This window comes from Mandrillus leucophaeus, unplaced genomic scaffold (assembly GCF_000951045.1).
Source record: "Mandrillus leucophaeus isolate KB7577 unplaced genomic scaffold, Mleu.le_1.0 Scaffold392, whole genome shotgun sequence".
In the NCBI taxonomy this organism is placed as follows: Eukaryota; Metazoa; Chordata; class Mammalia; order Primates; family Cercopithecidae; genus Mandrillus; species Mandrillus leucophaeus.
In genome coordinates this window covers 2228142-2235355 of record NW_012104165.1, presented here as the reverse complement: position 1 = coordinate 2235355, position 7214 = coordinate 2228142, and positions in this window count along the sequence as shown.

The window sequence follows — 7214 nt, the reverse complement described above, 5'->3', positions numbered from 1 at the left end:
CTATAATTAGTACATATTTATTCTCCAATTTAGAGAGTTCTGAATATTTAATGAATCATTAAGTGGCTGTTCATCATTTAATACATTGTGCCCAGTGAATCTCATGTTACTTTTCTTGTTAAAAATAAAATAATATCTTACAAATAGTTATGACTCCTAGGTGATGCTTTTTCTCCAGTGAGTTTTCAATCTTTCACAGAAAAAAATAATACTTACATTTGTTATATAGTTATTGTGTCAGGCATAGTAACCCACCATTTATCCCTTTTTCTCTGAATTCTTCACTTCTTCCAGCTTTGCCACATGCCCTCTATTTCATTCCTCCCACAGTCAGTTATTTTTCTTATACCTCCCAATTGGCTATGGCACAGGAAGAAAGAAATCGTTGTGGGGCCACCTGTGATTGCCTCTTTTGGGGGTCTCTTAATCGCTCCTGTTTTATAAATGCAACTCCTGAAAAAGATGTCAGGAGTAGCGAATTGGTTGAGTTTCAGCAGAAAAGTTTGGAACATTCAGTTTGGTCCCAAGATTAAAAGATTGACTTCAGACCCTATTAATAGACTTGGTAATGTAAATAATCATTAGCCAGTTGTTACACTCATCTAGATTACTTTCAACTACTTAGAAACCATCCAGGAAAATCAGTCTGCACATTGTTTTAAAAGAAAATTTTAAAAACTACAGCTGAATCAAAAAATAGCAATAGTCAAAGAGTAAATCGTGAAGATTACTTCACTTAAAGGTCATAGCCCTAGAGGGAAGATGAAAATTTTCCAAGAGATTTTCAAAAATTTCTCTAGAATAGGAGATAATACATCATGATAAATATGAACACAAATGTTATAGTTACTTCCTCTCATGCAGATATTTTCTTTTTTCTTGTAGTTGCCTTGATAATTTAGTACATTAACTAAAACAAGAGGCAGCTGTGAGATATCTTTGCCAATTGCATGACCCATCCTTCAGCAGTCTTACATAGGGAGGTTAGAATGATATACGAGATAAAAAAAGAAACAAAAAATTACCAGATGCAAGTAAGGAAAAGGTAGGAATTTTTCTGGGTTAATTTTCTTCTTACTGGTGGAGCAGAAAATAAAAGCCTTATCAAAAATTAAAAGCCTTATCAAAAGTTTAAGTTATCCTTAACACAAAGAAAGGATAAATGCTTGAGGTGATGTATACTCCATTTAGTCTACTGTGATTATTACACATTGTATGCCTGTGTCAAAAATACCTGGGTCCGGCACCGTGGCTCATGCCTGTAATCCCAACACTTTGGGAGGCCAAGGTGGGTGGATCTCTGGAACCCAGAAGTTCGAGACTAGCCTGGGCAATGAAGTGAAACCCTGTCTCTACAAAAAATAAAAAGGAAGAAATTATCAAAGCAAAAATCTCATGTACCCCATAAATACATACGCTAATGTGTACCCACAAAAATTAAAAGTTAAAAGTTGCTTTCATGGACTAGGAATGAATGATCCTCTCTAGTTTTGGAAATCAGGTATAATGGAGGGAGAAAATGACATCTTTTCCCCATCCCCATGTCACTGGCCAAGTTTTTTTATTCTTATAATATTTCTTTATACTCTTACCTAGTACTTAAGCAGTACTCAAACAATGCCTTTCACTCTGTCCTTCCTGTGTCTGTCCACATTCCTTGTATATTGTCTTCCCAACCGATGCCCTCATCATGCACAGACTGATCTGATCTGATTGTTATCACCTTGAAATCACCAACATAAATGCCTACACTTCCCTCATCTACTACATCATTTAGGAAAACAGTCTGAATGTAGCTATGACTATCATTGCTATAGAAGAGAAAGCTCTGAGTCTACTAAAAAAATTTAGTTTTACCCAAAAGATAAACTTATGAGAGCTTTCAGTGTATCAAGGGATGGGCCTTTATCTTAGAGTCCAATGGGCCCTTTTTGGAAACAAAAGAATGTGACTTGTTTTCCTTGACTGGGGCCACTGAGAGGGTAAATCCCAAAGCGGCAATTAATGCCCTTCAAGGAGTTGTCCTGGTTAGAACAGTTTCTCAGTGATATTCTTGGCAGGATGCCACATTGTTGTACTAAGATGACAAGGAATCTATAGTCCAACCATCACTGAGAAAAACGCTTTGAGCTGTATTTACAGGGAAAGGAATGGGTTATCTTGAGTTGCCTGAAACTTCTTCCCCAATTCTTCAGTATGGTAGGGGCCAAATTTGAGATGTAGCTTGTCAGGTAATCTAATTTGGGAATGGGAAAAGGCATGAAAACTTTTTAAAAAGCAAATATAAAGACTACATTATACATATTTGTTTTATTAATTTGAATTCTTTAATTGTGTCTAACGTCTCTAAAATTCAAGGCCAAGTTCAGCCCTGCAAAGGTGTTAAAAATTACCTTTGAAGACCATTCAAACTATACTCAGAAGGTCACTACCAAACTCAGAAAACTTTTAACAAAATTATTTAATATTTCCAAAATATTGTTATCAAAAATTTCTTTTGATGTCTTGTTAAAAGCTTTGCTGAAATATATTAAAAAGTTAAATTAGCTGTGATAGCTATCTCCATCCCGTGTTTAAAAAAAAAAAGCACATCATGAGTTTATAAATTAATGAAGATTTTTCAATTGTTACATTGCGTCTAGGTGATACCATGTGTACCAAACAAAGTCTTGGTATGAAAATCAAGTCACATTTACAATACAATTATGTTTTAAAGTCAGTAATTTTAAGAGCATGATCAGGTATTTTCCTGTCCACTTATATGAAGCAACTGAAATGGTCTTGGCTTCAGTAGTCTTGATTGCTGCAAAAACTCAATATGAAAAATATGTAAACATTATCCTCTATGCCTAGTGCATAGTCATTCAATACATGCTAGCTGCTATTACCATTATAGTGAATTTTAACTTGAACTGATATTTTAACAAGGCATTCTACATTATTTCTTCATCCTTTATTTTAGATATCTAAAATATTAAAAATAAACATCTATATTCCCATCATTCAGAATCACCAACCATAACTTTTGTCATTTTTATTTTCAGCATTTTTAGCACATAAAGTGTCACAGATAAAGTTCATATCCCCTTTAACTGTCACTCTCTGACACAACACTAAATCCAGAGACAATTACCATGAGCTTGGTATATATCACTCCAGTTTACTTTAAAATATGTTAAATGTTATTTAAGATAAATATGATTAAATAGTCATATAATCATATGCTTAAATTTCTCTGTCTTATTGGAGAAGAATTTAACCAGTGATCCTACAACTTGTGGGGACTAGCAGAATTCAATCAGTTATCAAAATTCAGGAAATGTCTGATATCGTGGTCTGTAGGAGATTGTACCAAGCTCCAATATTTTTCATGTTTTGGTAACTAGATTGTAGGAGAGTTTTTAGCCCCTACCAATCTACTGGGTGCCAGCAAATGTTAACATTTTTAGGTGTGATGTTAGTAACTTGTGAAAATAGAGATGGCATAGCATGATTTAATTACAGCAAAGTATTTCTAAGGCAGTAACTCTCAACTTTTTTCCCTACAATACACACTCAGATAAATAAAACACACTGAAAGTCACATCTGAGGAATCAAAAGGAATAAATGATACTAAGTGATCTCTGCTGAGCTTTTTTTAATTCGAGTGCTTTGTATGGGAGGAATGTGAATTAGAGTAGATAACAAACTATTAAAGCATTGTAGATGGGAAGCTCAGTCGGAGTTGAGGTCTAGAAAATTCACATATACACCATGGAATACTATGCAGCCATAGAAAAGGATGAGTTCATGTCCTTTGCAGGGACATAGATGAAGCTGGAAACCATCATTCTCAGCAAACTGTCACAAGGACAGAAAAACAAACACCGCATGTTCTCACTTATAGGTAGGAATTGAACAATGAGAACACTTGGACACAGGGCTGGGAACATCACACACTGGGGTCTGTGAGGTCGGGGATGGATGTGGGAGGGATAGCATTAGGAGAAATACCTAATGTAAATGACGAGTTGATGAGTGCAGCAAACCAACATGGCACATGTATACCTACGTAACAAACCTGCACGTTGTGCACATGTACCCTAGAACTTAAAGTATAATAAAATAAAATAAAATGAAATAAAATACACAATGGAAAAAGATCAGTCATATTTCTATACAATTTATAGTGGTATCCAAAAACATGAAATATGTAGAGATGACTTTAACAAAATATGGACAATATCTATACAATGAAAACCTCAAATGCTTCTGAAAGAAAGTAAGATGTAAGTAAATGGAGATCTATACCATGTTCCCAGATCAGAAAACTCAATGTTGTCAAGTTGCCAGTTCTTCTCCAATTGGTCTGTAAATTCAGTGCAATCCCCAATCAAAATACCACCAGGCTTTTTTTGTGGAAATGACACACTGTATTTTACTGAAGTTAAAAATTTTCTCTTTGAAAGATATGACAGTACTTTATTTGCAAAAGATTTGTTTGACCAAGGACTTGAGTTCAGAATATACGAAGAACTTCAAATTCAACAATAAGAAGACAAATGATGCAATTTTTAAAGTGAGCAAAATATTTGAACAGAAACTACACGAAATAACGTATAAGAAGCATGTGAAAAGCACACAAAATGATGGTCAACGTCGACATTCCTCAATGCAAATTATAGCCACAGGTAACCTAACTTGAGAGGTGAAAAGTATAAAAACTGACAACACCAAGTATTAGAAAGAATGTGAGTTCAGTTGGAACTCTCATACACTGCTGTTTGAAGTGAAAATAGAACAGCCACTTTGAAAACATTTTTGCAGTATTTCATAAAGATAATATACACTAAGCATGTGGTCCTCCTGGAGAAGTATAAATAAAAGGTATTTACCCAAATTAAGTGAAAACATGCATCCACACAAACACTTGCATACAAATTTTCATAACAGTATTATTCATAATAGCCAAAAATTTTAAATACTCCCAAAGCCCATCACAGATAAATGGATAAATTGTAGCATATTCATACAATGGAGTTCTAACAAGCAATAAAAAGGAAAAAGTAACTGATACATGTAGCAACATAATAAATGTCAAAAACATCACACTAAATGAAACAAGCCATACCCAAAGATTACATACTGCATGATTGCAATTATTTGAAATTCTAAAAATGGAAAAACCAAGTACGTTTAGAGAAAATTAATGCTGCCTCAGCCTATGACTAAAAGGGGAGAGCTGACTACAAGACAAAACAAGTTCTTTGGGGAGTAATAGAAATGTCCTATGATCTTGATTGTGGTGGTATTTACACAATTATACATTTGTCAAACTCACTGAACTAGTCTTTCAATCTGATATTGAGAGACCTGTCTTTGAGACTCAAATTTGCCATTTATGAGTGTGTGCGTTTAGACAAGACTACTTAATCTCTCTGAGACTCAATTTCCTAACCTTCAATGTAGGAACAACAATGTTTATATCTTATTTTTCCTTTGTTTCAAGAGGCTAATAGCCAACAAAGCTTTAGGGTTTCTCTGATGATCAAAATTCTAATGAAACAAAGTATATTAATGTGCTTTATAAGTTGTATAGTACTGTTACACTATAAAGGATTATAATTATACACTTTTTCTGATCGCTTATTAAATCCAATATTTGATGTCTAACAAAAATACAATGAAAAGAAAATATGAAAAAATTCATTGAACTATATACTTAAAATGTAGATTTCATTGTACATAAATTATACTTCAATAAATTTGAAAAGAAAAGAGTCTTGTAGATCATGAGAAGCTGGAGTGACACATGACATATTACAAAATGGCAAGATTTCCATGGAGGCAGGAGGAATCTACGTTCTCACATTTTGTGAAGTCTGTGTGAGATGTGATGTGATCCCAACAATCCCACTGGGTATTTATCCAAGAAAAATGAAGTAAGTATCTCGAAGAGGTATCTATGCCCCCGTGTTCATTGCAGCATTATACATGATAGCCAAGATGAAGAAACAATCTAAGCATCCATTGATGGAAGAATGGATAAAGAAAATCTGATCTCTCTCTCACACACACACACACACACACAGAGAGAGAGAGAAAGAGAGAGAGAGAGAGAGAGAGAGAGAGAGAGAGAGAAATATTATTCAGCCAATAAAAAGAAAATCCTGCCATTTGTTATAACATGGATGAACTGGAGGATATTGTGATAAGTGAAATAAACCACACACAGAAAGACAAAAAAAAAGTATGATAACACTTACATGTGGAATCTAAAAAATTTGAACTCAGCTAGGAACAGTGGTTCACGCCTGTAAGCCCAGCACTTTGGGAGGCCAAGGCAGGTGGATCTTTTCAGGCCAGGGGTTCAAGACCAGCCTGGTCAGCATGATGAGAACTTGTTTCTACTAAAAATAAAAAATTGGCTGGGTGTGGTGGCGGGTGCCTATAGTCTCAGCTACTGGGGAGGCTGAGGCAGGAGAGTTGCTTGAAGCTGGGAGGCAGAGGTTGCAGTGAGCCAAGATCACACCACTGCACTCCAGCCTGTGAGACAGAGTGAGACCCTGTATCAAAAAAATTTAAAAACTGAACCCACAGAAGCAGAGAATAGAATGGTGGTTGCCATGGGCTGGAGGGTGGGGAGTGGAGGGACAGTCAAATGGTACAAACTTTCTGTTATAAGATGAATACATTCTGGAGATCTAATGTAGATTATGGTGACTATAGTTAATAAAACTGTACTGTATACTTGAAATTTGCTTAGAGATTAGATCTTCAGTGTCCTGACCCTCCCTGCTCCCCCTACACACAGTAGCTATGTGAGATGATGGATGTGTCAATTTGATTGTGGTAATAATTTCACAATTCGGTTTGATTTATATATAATCACATTGTGCACATTAAATATATGTAATTTTATTTGTGCCTCAGTAAAGCTGGAAAAAATAAAATCAAAGTAAATAATTTTTTTAATAATGCTATTCAGCAAAGAACAAGGATGTTAAGAGTTTTAAGCTGTCTTCAATACGTCATTGACTAAGCCAACTAAAGCAAATTAAGCACATATTCTGTTTTGTTTCATTTAATAGCATTCTCTTCCTCCAGGAGCTATGAATTGGTATTTATTTTCAGAGTTTATTGCCAAACTTCTTGTTTTGTTTTTGATTTTTAAAAAGTGAAAGATGTATACAATCTAAAGAGTAATCAGAGTATATTGTTTCTGATTTTTAAA